Genomic DNA, 27,914 nt, shown 5'->3' on the forward strand with positions numbered 1-27,914 from the left:
CATAATTCATAATTTGTATAAGAAAAATTTGCAGTATAGAGCCTAATTCAAATTCAGTCCGACTGACATGAAACCGGCCCGAGCATCGGGGAAAACGACCTGAGCGTCGGGGAAAACGACCCGAAACCCCTTGTGTTACAAACAGCAATTTTCACACATTAATAAATAAATGACAAACTTTCTCCTTTTCACTACAATGTTGATCACGGGCAGCACACGCGTTGTACACTGATGCCACCTGAGTGCTGGCCACAATTTTCACAGACCCATTGATTTCTATGGGTAATTTTGATCCATGACTCCTATCAAAAATGAACATGTGAATAGATCCATAGACTAGAATGTGTACGCATTCCATCTGAAATGCATGGATACAATTCCCGTGACTATGAATGAGCACTTATAGAATTTCTGCATGGATTTTTCCTAGTGTATGTGGAAGAAATTTCTTAATGTCCTCCACTGCTACTATATACAGTACAGACCAAAGGTTTGGACACACCTTCTCATCTCTAGAACAACTGTTAAGAGGAGACTTTGTGCAGCAGCCTTCATGGTAAAATAGCTGCTAGGAAACCACTGCTAAGGACATGCAACAAGCAGAAGAGACTTGTTTGGGCTAAAGAACACAAGGAATGGACATTAGACCAGTGCAAATCTGTGCTTTGGTCTGATGAGTCCAAATTTGAGATCTTTGGATCCAAGCACTGTGTCTTTGTAGAAAAGGTGAACGGATGGACTCTACATGCCTGGTTCCCACCATGAAGCATGGAGGAGGAGGTGTGATGGTGTGGGGTGCTTTGCTGGTGACACTGTTGGGTATTTATTCAAAATTGAAGGCATACAGAACCAGCATGGCTACTACAGCATCTTGCAGCAACGTGTTATTCCATCCGGTTTGCGTTTAGTTGGACCATCATTTATTTTTCAACAGGACAATGACCTTAAACACACCTCCAGGCTGTGAAAGGGCTATTTGACTAAGAAAGAAAGTGATGGGGTGCTACGCCATGTGACCTGGCCTCCACAGTCACCAGACCTGAACCCAATCGAGATGGTTTGGGGTGAGCTGGACCGCAGAGTGAAGGCAAAAGGGCCAACAAGTGCCAAGCATCTCTGGGAACTCCTTCAAGACTGTTGGGAAACCATTTCCGGTGACTACCTCTTGAAGCTCATCAAGAGAATGCCAAGAGTGTGCAAAGCAGTAATGAAAGCAAAAAGGTGGCTACTTTGAAGAACCTAGAATATAAAAGACATATTTTCAGTTGTTTCACACTTTAAGTATTTTATTCCACATGTGTTAATTCATAGTTTTCATGCCTTCAATGTGAATCTACAATTTTCAGAGTCCTGAAAATAAAGAAAATTCTTTGAATGAGAAGGTGTGTCCAAACTTTTGGTCAGTACTGTAGTAGCAAATAAAAAGGAAAAAACAGCAAAATGAAAAGCAAAATCTGGATATTTACATAGGAACGAAGCAAAATGACAAAGATACCCTATAAAATGTATATAGGGCACAATGGTGCGCGCTGGCCGTGCTGTAGTGAGGGGCGGCCACAGCTTTTTAACAGTTATTAGGATGTTATAGAAGTGTGAAATGCAGAAAGTGATGCGACCTACTCACTGTCCTCTCATCGTTATACTGGATATAATATAAATTTACTGCACTATCCGGATAAACCAGGACAAATTGTAATGGGTGAGGCACGATATACAGTTCTCCTGAGTCAGTAAGGCTAGTTCTTTATCTTTCTATACGTCTGAAGACCATTTGTGCACTCATACTTTCAGTAACTTTCCAACCTGGTCCATAAATCTAATTTCAGATCTAAACACTCGTTACAACCACAATGATTAATAAACGTGCAGACTTGGTAAACAAATAAATAATGTGAAAGCAGCATAATGTAGGGGCAGAGACCCTGACTCCAGTGATGTGTCACTTATTGGACCTCTTGCTGTAATTTTTATTAAACCAGTGTTTTATCAGCAGGAGGATATGATAAGAGCGGGGGGCAACCCTGCTCCCTGCTACTCTGCAGGCCTCCATATTCACGAGCACTGGCCACAAATCTCAGTCTTCAGGAGCGCACCGTTCCCACGCCACATGGGAGGCAACAGAACTGTGCGCTCCCAAACAAATTATGCAAGTCATTTTTTATTCATTTTCCCATAGACTTATCTATAGGAATACGGCTGGATACAGACATTTGTGAAACACGGTCCATGTACAGGATGATGGAAGGACTGGCTATGGGTCTCCGGAAAGGAGCCCAACAGCATACATGAGGTTGTGGAGTTTGGGTCATGACACCACAGTCTGAAGTAACCCTAAAAGTATGAAAAACACATATGAATAAAAAATAATGCTGAAAATCAGAGCCATTGATCTGGATGGGGATGTCTGGGTGGCAAGCACATGAAATTCTGCCATTTTTATTCCGATAAATGGGTCATCATGCAAAACAAATTCTACAACACAGTTTAGCTTAGGAAAAGTGCATCCTCAGGGTTCACATTACAGGACCAGCGTTGTGTTTGGACATCTGTTGAACACCAAAAAGGAGCCAAGACAAATGATATGTGCACACACAGAATGTGGTGAGCCTTCCTCATAAAGATGGCTGCAGCCGAGGTGCAAGATGCTGATGTCACAGCCACTCAACCTCCACACTAGGGGGGAGGGGCGGCTGCTTAGCATAAGACATGCACACTAATAAGGCTTGCACTGGGAGCCCATCATATAATGAGTGAAATGCACAGTGTCTGAACTGTGACCTATAAATGACGCCAGTGTTGGTGTTTTTTTTATATAGTTCTTTGTGGTTTTTCTAACTAATTCAGTGTAGGGACTCGCAAGTGTGAGAATCCTTGACGAACGGATTGCGAGCTTACATATTTTGGGCCAAAATATAAACTAATATCTCACTATTTGACGTATGGCACATTTTATCCATTTTTGCAGGATGTGTGTGGACCTTTTGAATTCAGGTGGTTAAATGGTGAGCCTGTCATGTGTTATGTACTCATAGTGCTAACTGACCCGCCTGGACCTGGTGTTGTGCGTCATTTATAGGCCATTATTCAGACACTGTGCGTCTCGTGTATCCGTGCGAGATGCACCTATATAGTGCTGTTTAGGCCGCCTGACCTGGGTTTCTGGCGTCATTTATAGGTCACAGTTCAGACACTGTGCATTTCACTCATTATATGATGGGCTCCCAGTGAAAGCCTTATTAGTGTGCATGTCTTATGCTAAGCAGCCGCCCCTCCCCCCTAGTGTGGAGGTTGAGTGGCTGTGACATCAGCATCTTGCACCTCGGCTGCAGCCATCTTTATGAGGAAGGCTCACCACATTCTGTGTGTGCACATATCATTTGTCTGGGCTCCTTTTTGGTGTTTTTTTGATATAGTTCTTTGTGGTTTTTCGGACATCTGTTGAACACACACCGAGAGGATCTACGCAGCGGTAACTGACCAGTGCGGGTGATGAGAAATCCACACCATGTCAGACTATGCTGCCGCGGGTAAGGTGCAAAACCGCAGGGGTCTATAGCAGAGTGTGGTATGGTAATTGGCCTTGCAGTTTTTATAGTCAGTACATGTAAGGCTACTTTCACACATCAGTTTTTTGCCATCAGGTTCAATCCGGAAAAAAACGGGTAAAACGGATCCGGTACCGCATCCGTTTTTTCCCCATAGACTTGCATTGTTACCGGATTGTACCGGATGGCTTTGCGTTGCATCCGTTTTTTTCCGGATGCGGCAAAATTAGTTAAAGCGGCGGCCGGAGGCAACGTAGCTTGCAACGTTTTTTTGTCCGGCAAAAAAACCGCATCGCGCCGGATCCGGCGCGATACGGCGTGTTTTACAAAAGAAGCCTATGGACGCCGGATCCGGCGTAATGCGGTAAAAAACGGATGCGGCCGCCGGATCCGTTTTTCTAAACTGAGCATGCTCCAATGTAATTAACAAAACGGATCCAGCCAAAAAACGGACGAAAAGGATGCAAAAACGGATGCAAACCGTATCCACCGGATCCGTTTTTTAACGGATCCGGCATAACGGATCCGTTAAAAAACGGATCCGGTGGATACGGTTTTCACTTTTTTTTCAGGATCCGTTGGATCAGGAAAAAAAAGGACTGTGCCTGAATACAGAAAACTGATGTGTGAAAGTAGCCTAAGACACCTGTAAAATGCTACGCATTCGGGCACCATTAGGCGCTCCTGGCAGCTGTATCAACCCCCTCACCCATTCCTCCTTATCTTCTTTACAGAGCATGAGCCCCTAAAATAAAAGAATGAAAATGCCTGTATATGTCTCACAGCTGTGACCCTGTGGGACCACCATAACATGCCCCCGAAGGGTGGTCTTTCGGAACCATAAGTTTGATAACTGAGTAATGAAAAAATAAAGCTCACTCATTACCTCAGTGTTTAAGTTTTTAACCTCAGTGTTTGTAGCCCAAACTAGTAGTGGAACAATCAGTGGAAAAGTATAATAGAAACACGGGCACCACTTCTGGATTTATCACCCACTCCTGGTTTTGCCTTACAAATAGAGGTAAAAAAAAACCCTCACCAAATACTCAACATGTGCACGTGGCCTTACAGATACTGGAGATAAAATACTCACTGAATAATCTATATGTGCACGTGGCCTTATGGATACTGAGGTAAAAAACTCACTGAATAATCTATGTGCACGTGGCCTTACGGATACTGAGGTAAAAAAGTCACTGAATAATCTATGTGCACGTGGCCTTACGGATACTGAGGTAAAAAAGTCACTGAATAATCTATGTGCACGTGGCCTTACAGATACTGAGGTAAAATACTCACTGTAAGGCCACGTGCACATGTAGATTATTCAGTAAGTATTTACCTCAGTATTTGTAAGGCCATGTGGACATGTAGATTATTCAGATACTGAGGTAAATTACCGAATACTCAACATGTGCACGTGGCCTTACAGATACGGAGGTAAAATACTCACCGAATACTCAACATATGCACGTGGCCTTACTGGTGATTTTCAGCACACCCTCCTGACACGCCATACAGCTTTCTACATTCAGAACTTTATCGCTCCCCCCTGCAACAATCTTTTCCAGAGATCTAATGTCCTTTGTACTAGATTGGAAGCAGGAATGGCCTCCGTACAATTCCTGCATTTTTGGTGTAGTTTATTAGAGGGTTCTTCTCTATTGATACCCCCCAGTATGATAGGAATCACTTTCATTTGGGACTAGAAAAAGTAATTTGCAATTAAATCCTGATAAATACACAAATCTAGACATAATATGGTAATATCATTGTTTCCTTGTCGTCATTTTTAGTCCCTGTAATAACGGTAATTAAAACCGTGCTCTGCTTGAACCGGTAATTGTGTTGCATACTGTAGACAGCTAGTTAATTAAACAGCGGTGCAATTATACCAAAATGGCTAGTCAAAAAAACTTTACCATACATTAATGTCTGAGCTTGTCCAAAAGAAAAAAGAAAAAAAACATAACAAATCACATGAGCTGAAATAATCAGTTTTTCAGAATGCGCATGTTTTAAGGGAAAATGTCTATAATAGAAGAGATACAATACTGAGGCATCCGATTAGTACAATATAGCTATAAAGCAGCCCCAATAGTCTTCAGCACAGAATGCCCAGATAATCTGAAGCGTTGAAAAATATACAATTGGTGAATATCCCAGATGAAAAAGATCTATATTTCATAAAAAGAAAAAAAAAACAAACCAAACCCACATCATAAATATATATAATTTAGTATCAGCACTACACCAATTCGCCCTCAGTCTGGGTCACACCACTTTTCTCCCTGTGTATTTGTACTTGATCAGAGCAATGTGTAAGGGGCTTCCTTATTGAACATATTAATTCTGCACCTTCTCCTTTTCTCTTCAAAGCTTCTCAATACCTTCTCTCTTCTCAAATCCATCAGACAACTCAAGGTTTTGAGATGTTTCAGCATGTTCTCCACACTAGACTTAAAAGTTTGATCTTTGTTGTTACTTAGAAATTTCTTCACGACTTCTTTAAAAGTATCAAGCCCTTTTCTCAACAGCTTTCACTTTTGTTTTGACCACAGCATCCTTCATGAGTTTCCGAATATCCAGACGCACAAAAATGCCTTCCTTCAGTTTTGCTTCCCTTTCGTTGATGCCTTATGGCATGTTCACAACGCATTTCCCTTTCCTGCAAAGGTTCATCAGGCGGCCAGAAGACACATGGCAAGATTCTCAAGTATCAGGAGTAGAGTGAGGCAGCACTCTTCTCATGATCCTTGAGCATCTTGCCATAATGTCATGAACGAAAGGGAAGTATCCTCTTTCCCCTTGAAATTTACCTTGATGAATTGCATTTTCACTATGGTTAAATTTTGGTGACTTTGGAAACCTACTATCTATACACCACTGACTTATTGTGGCACTTGTCTGAATAATTGTATTGCTTGGGTCTGTGTTGCTTGGTATATTTCAGTAGCAGTATATAGGCCCATATGTCATTATTTTTTCTCTTTGTCTTATAATTTATATCTATTTCTCTGGCTTTGTGGTAGTGTGAGTGTACTGGGAATCTATGACCTAGGAACATACAGAGATTTACTAGGGCCAGCCTACATTGACCAGGGCTGCGCCATCATTGTTTTAGGGCGCCAACCTCCGCGATTAGATAAGGCTCCTCCCTGGGTCTCTTTTACGGTCAATTATAGGGATCATATCATTTTTGTAGGTGTTTAACTTCCCTGTCTTATGTTAACGCTAACATTCAAGCCTGATCGATGATATGCTCACATACACCACTTTTAACAAATTATTGATTGGTTTGTTCACATTTTTTGTTGATATTTTAACGCATAATTAATAAAGTTTATAAGTTTTAGTAGGGATTTCTTTTTCTCGAGTTAATGCTAATTTTTGGATCTCCAAATATCCATACCAGTTAAAGTCTGACCCCCCTAGTTTTACACCAAAGGTCACGCAAAAGGGTCAAAGTATGGTGCAAGATAAAGCCTATAAAGTCAGGGTTTGTTACAAAACTATACGTGATGGCATTTTGTTTTGTTTTTTTTTTTAGATATTTTTACGGAGTTCAGAGATTGAAAGTATATAAAAATCACCTCTTACTATTGAAACTATTTTACCCTTGCAGACCTGTGTAATTTAACTTTCATTACAAAATCTTTAGTTTTACTCAAATTAGTTGATGCGAGAATGAATACACCCCACATCAAAACAAACTACATGTAGTATGGCTCATGATTTTCAGGAGAAAGATACACAAAAATGTACAAAACATTAGATATACCATAGAACAATGTGAAGACTGTCACAAAGAAGTGGCTTAAATGTGGCACAACAGTGACATTACCTAGAACTGGATGTCCCTATAAAATTGTTGAAAAGACAAGAAAATTTGTCCAGGAAGCTGCCAAGAGGAGGCAATAGCAACATGAAATAAGCTGCAGGAATTTTGGACAACTATATGTGACAACAATCTCCCGTATTTTTCCATATATCTGACCTTTCGGGTAGGGTGGAAAGAAGGAGTCGTTTTCTTACAAAGAAAAACTTCCAAGTTCTGTTTTCCCAAAAGCTAAATTAAGTCTGCCAAAAGCATGTGAGAAAATTAGTTATGGTCTGGGGAGACCAAGTATGAACTTATTAGCCATAATTTAAAAATTATGGCTACAAAGGTGCATCATCAAAAGAACATTATACCCACAGTAAAGCATGGTGGAGGCAGCATTATGCTTTGCAGCTTTTTTCTGGTATCTAGAACTGGGGCTTTAGTTAAGGTAAAAGGAGTTATGAACAGTTCCAAATATCAGTTAATTTTGCAACAAAGGATTTAGGCTGCTGTTAACAAGCTGAAGATGAAGAGAAATGTCACCTTTCAGCAGAACAATGACTCTAAGTATACCTAAAAAACAATAGAAGAATGGCTTCACCAGAAGATTAAAGTTTTGGAATGGCAAGGCCCAAAACTGAAAATCTGTAGGTAGACCTAAAAGGGTGATGTACACAGGAGATGCCCTTGCAATCCAACAGATTTGGAAATACTTCAAGGAAATATAGGTCATCGTTTACACTGGTTCAAATTAAGCACATGTAAAAGTTTAGCTTTTGTAGTAGGATTTTCCTGACATTTTCATAGTTGCATTTTACAGAAAGTCATGGTCTGTAAATAGCTTGCAATACAGGAAAGGAATCACACACTTGAAAGTCATCAGTTGAGACTGGTACAAAAAAACATTTCCACGGCAGTAGATATACTATGAAACACTACAGATTGTCATCATGAAGAGATTTACATTTGGCACAAGAGTGATATTACCTAGAACTGGATGTTCCTCAAAAAACAATGAAAAGACAAGTAGAAATTAGTTCGGGGGATTGCCAAGAAGGCCACAGCAACACTAAAGGAACTGCAGGAATTTCTTGTACTTGTGTACTGCATGTGATAACAACCTACCAAATTCTTCATTTGTCTGGCCTGCTGGGGTAAGGTGGCAAGACGGAGCCCTTTTCTTAAAACTAAATAAAACAAACATCCAAGCCCAGCTATGTTTTGCCAAATCTACTTCAAGTCTGATAAAGCATGTGGGAAAATGTGTTATGATTTGATTAGGCCAAGGTTGAAATTTTTGGTCATAATTTCAAGATGTAGGTTTGGCGCAAAGTCAACACTGCATATAACCATATAGAATAAATAGAATACCATACCCACAGTGAAGCATGGTGGAAGCAGCATTATGATTTAGGGATGTTTTTTGTCAACTGGAACTAAGGCTTTGTCAATGTATGTAAAGCGCTGTGGGATTAATAGCACCATATAAGTGAATAAATATTATTTTTAGGGATGATCGAATACCTCAAATATTCGGCTTCGCGAAAATTTGTTGAATAGGTCGCCGCTTTTCGCAAATATTCAATGCACAATGTGAGTCTATGAGAAACCCGAACAACAACTATTCGGAAGTATTCGGGCTTCCCATAGACTTACATTGCGCCTCGAATATTCGCATATCGGCAACCTATTCGGAAAATATTCGCGAAGCCGAATATTTGAGGTATTCGATCGTCCCTAATTATTATTATTATTTAGTCAAGATGGATAGAGAAGTAGGAGCAGTTTCAAATATCAGTCAATTTTGCAGCAAAACCTTCAGGCCTCTCTTAAAAGGCTGAAGAAGAAGACTTATTTCACGGTTGAACACCACAACTATCCTTAGCATACTTCCAAATATACAAAAGAATTGCTTTGCCAGGGACTAATTCATCAAAGCTTTTAGGTCTGAAAACTTGCACAGGAGCTTCAAAAAGTCACATTTTTATTAACAGGGAACTGCACAAAACATTTGCGACTTTTGGCGTTTTTCATCAGTTTGACTCCGCTGCCGCGAAACGGGTAGAGCAGTGGTGGAAGGGGGTGTGATCATGTCAGTTTCTAACATTCATGTAAAATGCCAACAATGTGTACACCAGCAATGCTACTTCAACCCTGGCGAGTATGCAAATCAAAAAGGTCCGTGGAGACTCTGTTAGGAGTCTTGACACATAAAAAATAGCCAGATATCCCTCCGGGAAGTACCTAGCCAAGGAGTGGCTCTTTTTAGGAGACCACCATAACCACCATATTAAGTGGCCCTTTTAGTCAATACCTAACTCTTTGACGAGTTTAAAGATATGACAAGGGAAATACCAAGGCCATGTATCCATCCACAGACAGCTGTTTCGGGGTATCACCCCTCATCAGTGTGGAGTAGGATTCTGGCCAGGTGGGAGAAATGCCTAGTAGACCAGCAAGACAAAACAATCACTGATCTCGGAGACCAGCCAGAGAAAACACTGCCGGCAGCCAGCGAGGGCGCTCAACACAGTGAAATCCTAGGTGTTAAGCGCCCTCGCTGGCTGCCGGCAGTGTTTTCTCTGGCTGCTCTCCCTGAGATCAGTGATTGTTTTAACCCTGGCGAGTATGCTTTCCTGGCAAGAGCGCGGAAGCACACATCACTTACAAGAGGCGCCAAATTCATTAAGTAGTGTGCACCTCTTAACGAATTTGGTGACGTCCATTGCAGCAAGACTGAAGATTGTGCGATTGTGTGCTACACCAGAGTTGAGGAATCAGTCCTTAAGTTTTTTTTTTAATGGCCCAGATAGAGCCCAATTGGGAATCTGTGGGTTGACCTGAAGAGGGGCCATACGCAGGAGATGCCCTCACAATCTGACAGATATGGAGCGCTACTGCTCGGAAGAGTGGGCAAAGATTACCAATCCTACATGTGCCTCCTACCTAAAAAGATGTGAATGCTGTAAGAAATTCAAAGGGTACATTAACAAAGCAGTAGTTTAAAGGTGTGCTTATTTATGCAACCATATTACTTTTGTTCTTTATTTTTCTTTTGCTACTGAAAAACTGATAATACTTTATTAAAACTTTCTTAAAAGTTGAAAAAAGTTCTAAAAATGTTTTTCTTGGTATGACTTTTTTTTTTTTTTTTTTTACATGAAAATAACTTAGCATGTTACCAGGGGATGTAAACTTTTTATATGCACTGTATATGTGCTTCATTACATATAATGTTTAATCTATTATGCAGAACCTTACTACTCTATCCCCATCCCCCACTGTATGACTAATGAGACCCTGGTGCCTTTTACATCTAGTGAATCAAACGGACCAAGTGAGCTCATGATGTATAGGAATAACAAGCATGAGGGGAAAAAAAAGTGTGCAGACAATGTGCAAAGATCATTGTAGCAATCCTATTTGTACTGCATCTTATTACAGACTTGATGGAAATGACAATGAGACATCACATCACCCCCTGATATGATGCTGGACGCTACGTTTTTCCTACCGGATGGGGATTCTGGATGCAGACACATCCAGAGACCCAGGCGCAAATGCAGAGCAGAAAGGAGCACATCAACGTGTTACCCAACATGGAAATAATATGCAAACAATGAAAAAAATGGTTATAAATCTCGCTTTATAGAATATCAAACATGCAGAAATTCCTCCACCTTGGGTAAATGCGCACGCTGCAGTTTTAACTACACCCAAACTGCAACCAAAGTTGCATCTTGTCCCAGAGTGCCTGGAAATGTAAAAAAAAACAAAAAACAAAACACTTGTAATGATGGTGTGTTTGTAGGTGCGTTTTTTTAATTCTGAACTTGATGTGTTTTTTTGTGAAAAAATAGTGATGGGTGTACCGGAATGTGAAGTCCGACGCCCGTGGGTTCTAAGGCACCTGAGGGAAATAAAAAAAAAATAATATATAAAGTAAAACTAAAGAAAAAAAAAAATAATAAAGCTAGCACGATTTACTTACAGAGTCACCTGCGCGGTTGTACACTGCTCCAGCAGACGCTCATTCTTCTCCCGGGGTCGCTCATTAGGCTCATGCATATTCACTGCTTCCCCCGTCCACCGGCGTCTGTGATTGGTTGCAGTCAGACACCGCTCCTAGCCTGTGTGACAGCCTGCTGGGGAGACCCACATTATTGGGAGCCCCCAGCCTAAAAATATCGGCCTGCAGCCACCCAGGATTGTCCATTAGATGCGACAACCCCAGCACTTTACCCAGCTCTTTTTGATTGCCCTGGTGCAGTGGCACTCGGGGAAATAAGGGGTTAATCTCCGCTCACAGCTGACACTAAACCCTAGATTAGTAATGGGAGGAGTCTATGAGACACCCCCATCACTAATCTGTAAGTGAACCGAAATAAACACAAACACCCCAAAAATCCTTAATTTGAAATAAAATACAAAGAAAGACCCCCTTTCATGCCTTTATTAACCCCCAAAACTTCCCTGCAGGTCTGATGCAATCCACACAAGGTCCTACAATCAATCAGCTCTGCTATATCTTAGCCTGGAGAGACTGAAAATATTTCCGATTTCTCCATGCTCCGGAAAACACTGACAAACAGGACCCGGCTGACAGCAGTGACGTCACTCAGTTCACCGGAGGTCATACCCAGGTTCTCACGGTATGGGATTCAGTGATCTGAGTACCGCACTCTGGTAACTGCATCCCCCCCTTCAGCTGGCAAGGTCAGTGTTAAAGGGCTGACTGGGTGCGGGGGTACGGCCCCGTGCTTTAACAGCGACAGTGCTGGCCAGGGATCTGGGAGTGCGAGACTACCCGCACATCCCCCTCTCCCCGTCTGGCACTGTCAGTTAGACCCCGGGTATAACCTCCGCTGAACTGAGTGACGTCACTACTGCCATCCGGGTCCCGCTTGTCAATGTTTCCCACAGTCTGGAGAGAGGAGACATGATTTCGGTCTCTCCAGGCTCCGATGTAGCAGAGCTGAATAGTCGTGGGACCCTGCTCTTTAAGGGTATGTGCGCACGCTGCGGTTTTTTTTTCCTAGCATTTTGGTTGCGTTTTAAACTGCACTGTGTCAATGACAAACTGCATGCTTTTGCTTCCCCAGCAAAGTCTATGAAAAATCTGAACTTTGCGTTTTATTTGTCAAATATTTGGCAAAATCTTTGACAAAAAAATAAAAAGCAGCATGTCAATTTTTTTTGCGTTTTGGTAATGTATTGTCACCCATAGAACTCAATGAGGGGATAAAAATTGATGGCAAAACGCAGGGAAACAAAATGGGTTGCGTTTTGTATGCGATGCTCCTGCGTTCTTGTCACAAAAAACACTGGTCATCCACTTTGTTTCAGGACAAAAAAACATTGCAGGAGTGAAAACCTCTCTCTCTCTGCCTTCATACTCACCGATCAGCTGTCACACTGGTCCCGCAGCCAATCATTCTTCCCGACCCGCTCATTAGCCTCATTACATATTCACTGCACCTGCTCATTAGGCTCATACATACTCACCGTTTCCCCATCTGCAATTGGTTGCCGTCAGACGCGACCGCATGCTGAGTGATAGCTGTCTGACTGCAACCAATCACAGCTGCCGGTGGGCGGGTCTGTATCGTACAGGAAAATAACTGCATAATTTAAAAAAAGAAGGCGTGCAATTTTGATACCAATATTTTGATACCAGCCAAGCTAAAGCCTCACAGCTGAGGGTTGGCATTCTTAGGCTGGCGAGACCCACGTTATTGGGAACCCCCCGGCCTAAATATGTCAGCAAGCACCCGGAATTGCCGCATCCATTAGATTCGACAGTCCTGGGACTTTACCCGGTTCGTCCCGATTACCCAGGTGAGGTGGCAATCGGGGTAATATGGGGGTTAATGGCAGCCCATAGCTGCCACTAAGCCCTAGGTTACCGATGTCAGGCGTCTGAGACACCCCACATTACTAATACGTAAATTAAAGTAAATAACCACAAAAAGCCAAAAAATCCTTTATTTGAAATAAAAAAAAACAAACAAACCTCTTTCACCACTTTATTAATCCCCAAACAAGCCCCCCAGGTCTGTAGTCTGTCCCCAGGGCGATTTAGCTCTGCTACATCTCTGTCCTGTCACAGCAAGCATCATAGAATAAGACTGCCGTCTGTCTCTCTCTCTCTCGTCCCCGGATCCGCTCCCCCATTGACTTCCATTGAGCCGGATCGGATCCGGACTTCTGTCACAACCCGCGACAGATCCGCCGGACCCGGATTATTACGGTAGCAATCCGCTCAACTCTACTCACGATTCAATGAATCACACAAGTCCAATGGTAAACCAAGGTGCTGGTGGCCGGCCACTGCGGCCGGGTGTACTCTGGTCCCACACCCGGGCTGATGGTCTGTGTCACTTTCCTCTGCACTGTGTTTTTGGTGTGGTAGACTTCCCAGTGTGAAACACGGGAGTAAGCTCCCGGTACTTTGGTTGGGAGCTGGGCCCACTGACGCTGACCCTTGGGATCTACCGGGCCCTGGCGGATGCCCTATCCCTCGCGGTGGGTGGTTGTCTGCTTTTGGGACTTTGGTTGGGACAGGACCTATAATCCTGCCCTCAATTGGTTAATTAGCTAGACTGTTGTTTCCGGTACTGGCTTCAGTGTCCAAGTACCCCCTCTGTGCACGGTTTCCGGGTCTGTTCTCTGGTGTCGGTACCAGCAGACTCCTACCCTGTCCCAGTCCACCTCGGACCTCTGGCAGCCGTATTCCAGTCTCCTGACGGACACGGACCACCGTCTGCCACCTAGCCAGTACGCCGGGGCTCCAACCCCGACACCTTTCCTTTCTGACTCCGCACTTCACTTTCTCCTCTCAACTGCTCCACTCCAACTGACAACTCAAACTGAACTTTTTTCTTTTCCCGCCCCGGGTTCTCCAGACCCCTAGGTGGGCGTTCTCCATCCGCCTGGTCCCACCCACTGGTGTGCCTTTCCTACCATGGGGGGGGGGGGGACTAGGGTTTTGTTGGCTGAATGTAACCCTGTGTGGGAAGGTGTTATGCGGGGGCCTATTCTGTGTGACCACCTGGCGGCGCCAGGGCGTCACACAATAATCATGACTGATACAAGGCACAGACAGGTACAGGAGAGGGGTCTACGAGGGATCACAGTCTACAGGATGTTGCGGCCCCTGTGGTTTTTGCTTTTCTTTGCTGCAACTGCAAATAAAAAAACAAACAAAAGCAAGCAGCCGCCAGGTATGAACGCAGCCTTACTGAAACAAACAATAGTATGGATTACCAGCCTGGGACCAGGTGCTAGGGAAATGATACCCAACATCCCATTAAAAAAACAGCTCGGTATCCATGACAACCAGACTGTCCTACAAGACTCTGTGCTGCCATCTCAGGCTACATAATAAATCATTTTCTTAAAGGTAAATTCAAGTAGGAGATTTTTTGCTGAGATGTAAAACTAGAAAGTTTCTTCTCTTTGAATGCGGAGACTGGTGACGGCCATCTCTGCTGAAGAGTTTACAGCATGTAATTACGTATGTGATGTAATTAATCCTGACGGCAGCTAATGATCATCACTGAGTGTAAATGACCCAAAGCAGTTATTTCTAATTGATGGTAAAGGCTGCCATCAGAAGTGAAATATCATCTGATTCTCCAACTTGCTGCCAGAAAAGATAAATGCCGGTCACACGAGGCGTTATCAGTCCGCTGACGGGAATGATCAATGTGATTGTAACAGATTGCAAATGATTGCACACATTACAATCATACAAATGGGATGAATTGGATCTTACGCAGCACAATAATCAGCGTCAGGAGTGACACATGGGGGCCGCTAGGCCTATTACTCTACATAATAAAGAGCGACTGCGGCCACATGGATATGTTCTACACAGGAGGGTGCCAACAGCCACCACATACACCCATGTGTATACAGTGACATACAATCAGGGAGGGACCACAGACTGTTAAAGAGTTAAGCAAGGCAAACAGAGGTGGCTTGTTTCCATCAATGTAAAACACCAGTGAAAAGGGTGTCACCAACCATTCCAGACACACCAGTGCGCCTGCCCGAGAGCTGCTGCCACCATTAACCCTATAAGACCCCCTGCTCTTTTGGGACTTTGTGATGCCAAAATTAGTTCTGCTGCCAAAAGAACAGAAGGAGCACGTGTGCCTGATCACATCTCTGAGAAGGTCTGCCCTAACAGATCTGATAAGTGAGGGAAATCAGACGTCGCCCTGGTCTCCCCATATCTCTACCTGGCGGATCCTGTGTGTTCATGTCCTACAATCCTGTATGTGCTTGCTGCAGCCTCAGCTCCCCCAGGGCACAGAGGAGCGGTTATCTCACATTCCCCCTGTGACAGGTCAGCATTTCCATCTGATCAGCAATCCTGCACAGCACACGGAGCGGTGCGACACCGGCAGGAAACGCACGGGCGGCCACAAACCCACCATATCACTGTGCTACAGACGGCCAGAAATCATCATCAGACGGAGCGGTGCAACACCGGCAGGAAACGCACAGGCGGCCACAAGCCCACCATATCACTGTACTATACAAGGCCAGAAATCATCATCAGACGGAGCGGTGCGACACCGGCAGGAAACGCACAGGCGGCCACAAACCCACCATATCACTGTACTATACAAGGCCAGAAATCATCATCAGACGGAGCGGTGCGACACCGGCAGGAAACGCACAGGCGGCCACAAGCCCACCATATCACTGTGCTACAGACGGCCAGAAATCATCATCAGACGGAGCGGTGCAACACCGGCAGGAAACGCACAGGCGGCCACAAGCCCACCATATCACTGTACTATACAAGGCCAGAAATCATCATCAGACGGAGCGGTGCGACACCGGCAGGAAACGCACAGGCGGCCACAAACCCACCATATCACTGTACTATACAAGGCCAGAAATCATCATCAGACGGAGCGGTGCGACACCGGCAGGAAACGCACGGGCGGCCACAAACCCACCATATCACTGTACTACACATGGCCAGCAATCATCATCAGACGGAGCGGTGCGACACCGGCAGGAAACACACAGGCGGCCACAAGCCCACCATATCACTGTGCTACAGACGGCCAGAAATCATCATCAGATGGAGCGGTGCGACACCGGCAGGAAACGCACGGGCGGCCACAAACCCACCATATCACTGTACTACACAAGGCCAGAAATCATCATCAGACGGAGCGGTGCGACACCGGCAGGAAACGCACAGGCGGCCACAAACCCACCATATCACTGTACTATACAAGGCCAGAAATCATCATCAGACGGAGCGGTGCGACACCGGCAGGAAACGCACAGGCGGCCACAAACCCACCATATCACTGTGCTACAGACGGCCAGAAATCATCATCAGACGGAGCGGTGCAACACCGGCAGGAAACGCACAGGCGGCCACAAACCCACCATATCACTGTACTATACAAGGCCAGAAATCATCATCAGACGGAGCGGTGCGACACCGGCAGGAAACGTACAGGCGGCCACAAACCCACCATATCACTGTGCTACAGACGGCCAGAAATCATCATCAGACGGAGCGGTGCAACACCGGCAGGAAACGCACGGGCGGCCATAAGCCCACCATATCACTGTACTATACAAGGCCAGAAATCATCATCAGACGGAGCGGTGTGACACCGGCAGGAAACGCACGGGCGGCCACAAACCCACCATATCACTGTGCTACAGACGGCCAGAAATCATCATCAGACGGAGCGGTGCAACACCGGCAGGAAACGCACAGGCGGCCACAAACCCACCATATCACTGTACTATACAAGGCCAGAAATCATCATCAGACGGAGCGGTGCGACACCGGCAGGAAACGCACAGGCGGCCACAAGCCCACCATATCACTGTGCTACAGACGGCCAGAAATCATCATCAGACGGAGCGGTGCGACACCGGCAGGAAACGCACAGGCGGCCACAAGCCCACCATATCACTGTGCTACAGACGGCCAGAAATCATCATCGGACGGAGCGGTGCGACACCGGCAGGAAACGCACGGGCGGCCACAAACCCACCATATCACTGTACTACACACGGCCAGAAATCATCATCAGACGGAGCGGTGAGACACCGGCAGGAAACGCACGGGCGGCCACAAACCCAACATATCACTGTACTACACACGGCCAGAAATCATCATCAGACGGAGCGGTGCGACACCGGCAGGAAACGCACGGGCGGCCACAAACCCACCATATCACTGTACTACACACGGCCAGAAATCATCATCAGACGGAGCGGTGAGACACCGGCAGGAAACGCACGGGCGGCCACAAACCCACCATATCACTGTACTACACACGGCCAGAAATCATCATCAGACGTCACCTCTACTGCTCCAAACAACTTCACCTATTAACAACTTATATCAGCTTACCAAAAAAGATTTTCCAACAATACGAGGAATTTCACAACAATCTGATATGGGAAACTGTATAAAAAAATAGAAATTTTATAATAAATACAACATTAATAAACAACCCTAAATAAATGCTGTGAACATTTTCCAGTGAATTTCAGACCAATGAAATGAATGTTCCATGGGGTGGAAGAAAAAAAAAAAAAAAAAACAACAAAAACCACCACCAGAGACTGGAAAATGACTGCCAGAGCTGCGGAATCAGTGATATCAGACTTGAGGGGGATTTTCCCATGGGACGCGTATACTCAGCAGATTTTCCTTCAGGGTTTACATCAGCAGTATTGGGATTGAGAGTTAATGTGAAGAAAATCCAGGCCGTAAAGTGACCAGTGCTGAGATTTCCTATCGTGTCCTTTATGCCACAGTTTTTGGCAACTAAATCGACAGCGGCTGAGCAGAATCTCTGCAAATACCTGCTGATGAGCTGCAGCAAACAACACACATAGCTTTAGATTGCATCCCCACAGGCTATGTGGGGGTTAATTGGGAGCTGCAATTTGTATGGGTGGTGAGTGGTAGGGTCGAAAGATTTGGGGGCTCAGATGCCAGTTTCAGCACAAAAGTGGGACGTAAGTAGAAATCTGGTATATACCGCGCTGATACTCAATGGTATATTGATATAATCTCTTTATTGTTCGTACAGTTCTACGCATTTCAGAGACATCCATCTCCTTCCTCAGGACATCAAAGAAACAGATTGTTCCAGAGGAAGGAGACGGATGTCTCTGAAACGCGTAGAACTGTACGAACAATAAAGACATATCAATATACCATTGAGTATCAGCGTGGTATATACCAGATTTCTAGTTACGTCCCACTACAACCTATACACCTCGGGGCTGCAGCTGATATCATTACTGAATGTGCTATGTAGGTATTGTGACTTGCACAACCTGAAAAGGTGAGTGTATCGTAATCCAATTATATCCCATATGCCTACCGGGTAAGACCCTATTGCGCTCTCTCGTCCACAATTGTCTACCAGTTTCAGGTCAATCGCAGGAGGTGGACCTGGAGGCATTAAAGGGAATCTGTACATAAGATCAACCCTCATCAAACCCCCGCTGTTTCGGTCATGCGCACTATGAAGCCGGGTGTACGCGTCCCAGCTTCAAACTGAAGTAGAGCGCATGACCGAAAGCATAATGAGCACGGAGACAAAATCATCAGGCGGCGGAGAGGTGATCATCCTCTGACACTGCACATTCATTACCATGATAGCACGCCCACAGGGGTGACCAACATGCTAATGGGGCCGACTAGCCAGGGAAACTAATGCCCAGAGGACTTGTCCCCGCGCTCATCAGCATATGATAAAAGATCTTTAAAAATACTTTTTCTAAAGATCCCTTTATCTAGGCTACCAGATGCAGAGACAGTTAGGCAAGGATTAGCAATATCCACCCAGTACTGCTCGAGGTTCTGGGTGCATATTGGACCTGATAGGTTCCTTTTAACTCCTCACTTGCATATGAATAAAAGAGAATCTGTCACCAGGTTTTTGCTACCTAATCTGAGAGCAGCATAATGTAGGGGCAGCAACCCTGATTCCCGCGATGTGTCACTTACCAGGCTGCTTAGTGTAGATTGATAAAATAACTGTATAATCAGCAGCAGATTATCATTATAGAACTACTTGGTGTGCGGTCAGGTAGTCCACCATATTCATGAACTCTGTATAACTACTAGATCTGCAGCAGAGAAAACAGTGATTGTATCAAAATGACAGCAAATATCTCAGTAAGTGACACATCGCTGGAATCAGGGTCTCTGTCTCTACATTATGCTGTGCTCATATGTGGTAGCAAAAACCTGGTGCTAGAGTCCCTAGGAGATGTAAAAGGTGTCCATGAATTTCAAAGACCTGAATGCCCAAATATGCAGTTTGGGAAGAGGGATAAGGTTGATCTTACTAACAGAGACCCTTTAAAAGAAGTTCTGTCAGATTACATAACAAAAACCTGCTAAGGACAACATGAGGTAAGGGTTAAAACACCGAATTCAATGATATGTCACATGCCCCCTCCTGTGCTATAGTTTACTTAAACTGAGTGTTTTATCACTAGGACATTATCATTGCTGTGACTTTCTGACTGTCCCATGCTGTCCAACTCCAGCCCCTCTTGTGATTAGCAGCTCACTGTCTATAGACATTGTATATAGATAGCCTGGGGTGGGAGGTTGCAGCTTTTTTTAGCTGTGTGGCATACCATAAACTCTGTCAGAAAGGCTGCACTCGGTAATCTAAGTGATACATTGATGGATTCAGGAGCCCTTTGCCTACATCATGGTGCTCTCAGATGAGGTAGCACAAAGCTGCTGACAGATTCCCTTTAAGAGCTGATGCTTTTATTTAGTTTCCTGTTTGCTGTTCGAGCGTTGAACATTTCATGCTGGGATTTCCAGAAGACTTATTAAATATAAAACAGGGAACACTAAAAAATGCAAAACTAACTGAAAGTCTACAGTGACTCACAGATACACCCCCACAATCCTCCGCCTGCACACAGGGGGACTGGAAAACAGAACGAAGAGTCCTGTTTCCAAGGAAACGGCAGAAAAGGGAATCCTGAGAGCGGCGGGTGTGACAGGCAGCCAGGGCTAATCATGATGGAGATCTACGGGAAGTATACAGACCGTACACAGATCCCCCACAACTATACATATATTACACGATCTGGTCAGGACACCCCTATGGAGTGTAGGGAAGTATACAGACCGTACACAGATCCCCCACAACTATACATATATTACACGATCTGGTCAGGACACCCCTATGGAGTGTAGGGAAGTATACAGACCGTACACAGATCCCCCACAACTATACATATATTACACGATCTGGTCACAACACCCCTATAGAGTGTAGGGAAGTATACAGACCGTACACAGATCCCCCACAACTATACATATATTACACGATCTGGTCACAACACCCCTATAGAGTGTAGGGAAGTATACAGACCGTACACAGATCCCCCACAACTATACATATATTACAGGATCTGGTCAGGACACCCCTATAGAGTGTAGGGAAGTATACAGACCGTACACAGATCCCCCACAACTATACATATATTACACGATCTGGTCACAACACCCCTATAGAGTGTAGGGAAGTATACAGACCGTACACAGATCCCCCACAACTATACATATATTACAGGATCTGGTCAGGACACCCCTATAGAGTGTAGGGAAGTATACAGACCGTACACAGATCCCCCACAACTATACATATATTACAGGATCTGGTCACAACACCCCTATAGAGTGTAGGGAAGTATACAGACCGTACACAGATCCCCCACAACTATACATATATTACACGATCTGGTCACAACACCCCTATAGAGTGTAGGGAAGTATACAGACCGTACACAGATCCCCCACAACTATACAAATATTACACGATCTGGTCACAACACCCCTATAGAGTGTAGGGAAGTATACAGACCGTACACAGATCCCCCACAACTATACATATATTACAGGATCTGGTCACAACACCCCTATAGAGTGTAGGGAAGTATACAGACTGTACACAGATCCCCCACAACTATACATATATTACACGATCTGGTCACAACACCCCTATAGAGTGTAGGGAAGTATACAGACTGTACACAGATCCCCCACAACTATACATATATTACAGGATCTGGTCACAACACCCCTATAGAGTGTAGGGAAGTATACAGACCGTACACAGATCCCCCACAACTATACAAATATTACACGATCTGGTCACAACACCCCTATAGAGTGTAGGGAAGTATACAGACCGTACACAGATCCCCCCACAACTATACATATATTACAGGATCTGGTCAGGACACCCCTATAGAGTGTAGGGAAGTATACAGACCGTACACAGATCCCCCCACAACTATACATATATTACAGGATCTGGTCAGGACACCCCTATAGAGTGTAGGGAAGTATACAGACCGTACACAGATCCCCCACAACTATACATATATTACACGATCTGGTCACAACACCCCTATATAGAGTGTAGGGAAGTATACAGACCGTACACAGATCCCCCACAACTATACATATATTACACGATCTAGTCACAACACCCCTATAGAGTGTAGGGAAGTATACAGACCGTACACAGATCCCCCACAACTATACATATATTACAGGATCTGGTCAGGACACCCCTATAGAGTGTAGGGAAGTATACAGACCGTACACAGATCCCCCACAACTATACATATATTACACGATCTGGTCACAACACCCCTATAGAGTGTAGGGAAGTATACAGACCGTACACAGATCCCCCACAACTATACATATATTACACGATCTGGTCACAACACCCCTATAGAGTGTAGGGAAGTATACAGACCGTACACAGATCCCCCACAACTATACATATATTACAGGATCTGGTCAGGACACCCCTATAGTGTAGGGAAGTATACAGACCGTACACAGATCCCCCACAACTATACATATATTACACGATCTGGTCACAACACCCCTATAGAGTGTAGGGAAGTATACAGACCGTACACAGATCCCCCACAACTATACAAATATTACAGGATCTGGTCAGGACACCCCTATAGAGTGTAGGGAAGTATACAGACCGTACACAGATCCCCCACAACTATACATATATTACAGGATCTGGTCAGGACACCCCTATGGAGTGTAGGGAAGTATACAGACCGTACACAGATCCCCCACAACTATACATATATTACACGATCTGGTCACAACACCCCTATAGAGTGTAGGGAAGTATACAGACCGTACACAGATCCCCCACAACTATACATATATTACACGATCTGGTCACAACACCCCTATATAGAGTGTAGGGAAGTATACAGACCGTACACAGATCCCCCACAACTATACAAATATTACACGATCTGGTCACAACACCCCTATAGAGTGTAGGGAAGTATACAGACCGTACACAGATCCCCCACAACTATACAAATATTACACGATCTGGTCACAACACCCCTATAGAGTGTAGGGAAGTATACAGACCGTACACAGATCCCCCACAACTATACAAATATTACAGGATCTGGTCACAACACCCCTATATAGAGTGTAGGGAAGTATACAGACCGTACACAGATCCCCCACAACTATACATATATTACACGATCTGGTCACAACACCCCTATAGAGTGTAGGGAAGTATACAGACCGTACACAGATCCCCCACAACTATACAAATATTACAGGATCTGGTCACAACACCCCTATAGAGTGTAGGGAAGTATACAGACCGTACACAGATCCCCCACAACTATACATATATTACAGGATCTGGTCACAACACCCCTATAGAGTGTAGGGAAGTATACAGACCGTACACAGATCCCCCACAACTATACATATATTACACGATCTGGTCACAACACCCCTATAGAGTGTAGGGAAGTATACAGACCGTACACAGATCCCCCACAACTATACAAATATTACACGATCTGGTCACAACACCCCTATAGAGTGTAGGGAAGTATACAGACCGTACACAGATCCCCCACAACTATACAAATATTACACGATCTGGTCACAACACCCCTATAGAGTGTAGGGAAGTATACAGACCGTACACAGATCCCCCACAACTATACAAATATTACACGATCTGGTCACAACACCCCTATAGAGTGTAGGGAAGTATACAGACCGTACACAGATCCCCCACAACTATACAAATATTACACGATCTGGTCACAACACCCCTATATAGAGTGTAGGGAAGTATACAGACTGTACACAGATCCCCCACAACTATACATATATTACACGATCTGGTCAGGACACCCCTATAGAGTGTAGGGAAGTATACAGACTGTACACAGATCCCCCACAACTATACATATATTACACGATCTGGTCAGGACACCCCTATAGAGTGTAGGGAAGTATACAGACTGTACACAGATCCCCCACAACTATACATATATTACAGGATCTGGTCACAACACCCCTATAGAGTGTAGGGAAGTATACAGACCGTACACAGATCCCCCACAACTATACATATATTACACGATCTAGTCACAACACCCCTATAGAGTGTAGGGAAGTATACAGACTGTACACAGATCCCCCACAACTATACATATATTACAGGATCTGGTCACAACACCCCTATAGAGTGTAGGGAAGTATACAGACTGTACACAGATCCCCCACAACTATACATATATTACACGATCTGGTCAGGACACCCCTATAGAGTGTAGGGAAGTATACAGACCGTACACAGATCCCCCACAACTATACATATATTACACGATCTGGTCAGGACACCCCTATAGAGTGTAGGAAAGTATACAGACCGTACACAGATCCCCCACAACTATACATATATTACAGGATCTGGTCACAACACCCCTATAGAGTGTAGGGAAGTATACAGACTGTACACAGATCCCCCACAACTATACATATATTACAGGATCTGGTCACAACACCCCTATAGAGTGTAGGGAAGTATACAGACCGTACACAGATCCCCCACAACTATACATATATTACACGATCTAGTCACAACACCCCTATAGAGTGTAGGGAAGTATACAGACTGTACACAGATCCCCCACAACTATACATATATTACAGGATCTGGTCACAACACCCCTATAGAGTGTAGGGAAGTATACAGACTGTACACAGATCCCCCACAACTATACATATATTACACGATCTGGTCAGGACACCCCTATAGAGTGTAGGGAAGTATACAGACCGTACACAGATCCCCCACAACTATACATATATTACACGATCTGGTCAGGACACCCCTATAGAGTGTAGGAAAGTATACAGACCGTACACAGATCCCCCACAACTATACATATATTACACGATCTGGTCAGGACACCCCTATGGAGTGTAGTAAAGTATACAGACCGTACACAGATCCCCCACAACTATACATATATTACACGATCTGGTCACAACACCCCTATAGAGTGTAGGGAAGTATACAGACCGTACACAGATCCCCCACAACTATACATATATTACACGATCTAGTCACAACACCCCTATAGAGTGTAGGGAAGTATACAGACCGTACACAGATCCCCCACAACTATACAAATATTACACGATCTGGTCACAACACCCCTATAGAGTGTAGGGAAGTATACAGACCGTACACAGATCCCCCACAACTATACATATATTACACGATCTGGTCAGGACACCCCTATAGAGTGTAGGGAAGTATACAGACCGTACACAGATCCCCCACAACTATACATATATTACAGGATCTGGTCACAACACCCCTATAGAGTGTAGGGAAGTATACAGACTGTACACAGATCCCCCACAACTATACATATATTACAGGATCTGGTCACAACACCCCTATAGAGTGTAGGGAAGTATACAGACCGTACACAGATCCCCCACAACTATACATATATTACAGGATCTGGTCAGGACACCCCTATAGAGTGTAGGGAAGTATACAGACCGTATACAGATCCCCCACAACTATACATATATTACACGATCTGGTCAGGACACCCCTATAGAGTGTAGGGAAGTATACAGACCGTACACAGATCCCCACAACTATACATATATTACACGATCTGGTCACAACACCCCTATAGAGTGTAGGGAAGTATACAGACCGTACACAGATCCCCCACAACTATACATATATTACACGATCTGGTCACAACACCCCTATAGAGTGTAGGGAAGTATACAGACCGTACACAGATCCTCCACAACTATACATATATTACACGATCTGGTCACAACACCCCTATAGAGTGTAGGGAAGTATACAGACCGTACACAGATCCCCCACAACTATACATATATTACACGATCTGGTCAGGACACCCCTATAGAGTGTAGGGAAGTATACAGACCGTACACAGATCCCCCACAACTATACATATATTACAGGATCTGGTCAGGACACCCCTATAGAGTGTAGGGAAGTATACAGACCGTACACAGATCCCCCACAACTATACAAATATTACACAATCTGGTCACAACACCCCTATGGAGTGTAGTAAAGTATACAGACCGTACACAGATCCCCCACAACTATACATATATTACAGGATCTGGTCAGGACACCCCTATAGAGTGTAGGGAAGTATACAGACCGTACACAGATCCCCCACAACTATACATATATTACACGATCTGGTCACAACACCCCTATGGAGTGTAGGAAAGTATACAGACCGTACACAGATCCCCCACAACTATACATATATTACACAATCTGGTCACAACACCCCTATAGAGTGTAGGAAAGTATACAGACCGTACACAGATCCCCCACAACTATACATATATTACAGGATCTGGTCACAACACCCCTATAGAGTGTAGGGAAGTATACAGACCGTACACAGATCCCCCACAACTATACAAATATTACACGATCTGGTCACAACACCCCTATAGAGTGTAGGGAAGTATACAGACCGTACACAGATCCCCCACAACTATACATATATTACACGATCTGGTCAGGACACCCCTATAGAGTGTAGGGAAGTATACAGACCGTACACAGATCCCCCACAACTATACATATATTACAGGATCTGGTCAGGACACCCCTATAGAGTGTAGGGAAGTATACAGACCGTACACAGATCCCCCACAACTATACAAATATTACACAATCTGGTCACAACACCCCTATGGAGTGTAGTAAAGTATACAGACCGTACACAGATCCCCCACAACTATACATATATTACAGGATCTGGTCAGGACACCCCTATAGAGTGTAGGGAAGTATACAGACCGTACACAGATCCCCCACAACTATACATATATTACAGGATCTGGTCACAACACCCCTATAGAGTGTAGGGAAGTATACAGACCGTACACAGATCCCCCACAACTATACAAATATTACACGATCTGGTCACAACACCCCTATGGAGTGTAGGAAAGTATACAGACCGTACACAGATCCCCCACAACTATACATATATTACACAATCTGGTCACAACACCCCTATAGAGTGTAGGAAAGTATACAGACCGTACACAGATCCCCCACAACTATACATATATTACAGGATCTGGTCACAACACCCCTATAGAGTGTAGGGAAGTATACAGACCGTACACAGATCCCCCACAACTATACAAATATTACACGATCTGGTCACAACACCCCTATAGAGTGTAGGGAAGTATACAGACCGTACACAGATCCCCCACAACTATACATATATTACAAGATCTGGTCAGGACACCCCTATAGAGTGTAGGGAAGTATACAGACCGTACACAGATCCCCCACAACTATACAAATATTACACGATCTGGTCACAACACCCCTATAGAGTGTAGGGAAGTATACAGACCGTACACAGATCCCCCACAACTATACATATATTACACGATCTGGTCACAACACCCCTATAGAGTGTAGGGAAGTATACAGACCGTACACAGATCCCCCACAACTATACAAATATTACACGATCTGGTCACAACACCCCTATAGAGTGTAGGGAAGTATACAGACCGTACACAGATCCCCCACAACTATACATATATTACACGATCTGGTCACAACACCCCTATAGAGTGTAGGGAAGTATACAGACCGTACACAGATCCCCCACAACTATACATATATTACACGATCTAGTCACAACACCCCTATATAGAGTGTAGGGAAGTATACAGACAGTACACAGATCCCCCACAACTATACAAATATTACAGGAGCTGGTCACAACACCCCTATAGAGTGTAGGGAAGTATACAGACCGTACACAGATCCCCCACAACTATACATATATTACAGGATCTGGTCAGGACACCCCTATAGAGTGTAGGGAAGTATACAGACTTTACACAGATCCTCCACAACTATACAAATATTACAGGATCTGGTCACAACACCCCTATAGAGTGTAGGGAAGTATACAGACCGTACACAGATCCCCCACAACTATACATATATTACAGGATCTGGTCAGGACACCCCTATAGAGTGTAGGGAAGTATACAGACTGTACACAGATCCTCCACAACTATACAAATATTACAGGATCTGGTCACAACACCCCTATAGAGTGTAGGG

At 44.3% G+C, this 27,914-nt stretch overlaps 1 protein-coding gene across 3 annotated transcripts in view; it reads right to left on the reverse strand.

The window, feature by feature from the left end:
• The window catches only part of CAMSAP2 (calmodulin regulated spectrin associated protein family member 2), a 174,850-nt gene that overhangs the window by 67,347 nt on the left and 79,589 nt on the right, over window positions 1-27,914 (reverse strand). The window lies entirely within an intron of this gene.

The sequence above is a fragment of the Anomaloglossus baeobatrachus genome, chromosome 8 (assembly GCF_048569485.1).
Source record: "Anomaloglossus baeobatrachus isolate aAnoBae1 chromosome 8, aAnoBae1.hap1, whole genome shotgun sequence".
NCBI classification, from domain to species: domain Eukaryota; kingdom Metazoa; phylum Chordata; class Amphibia; order Anura; family Aromobatidae; genus Anomaloglossus; species Anomaloglossus baeobatrachus.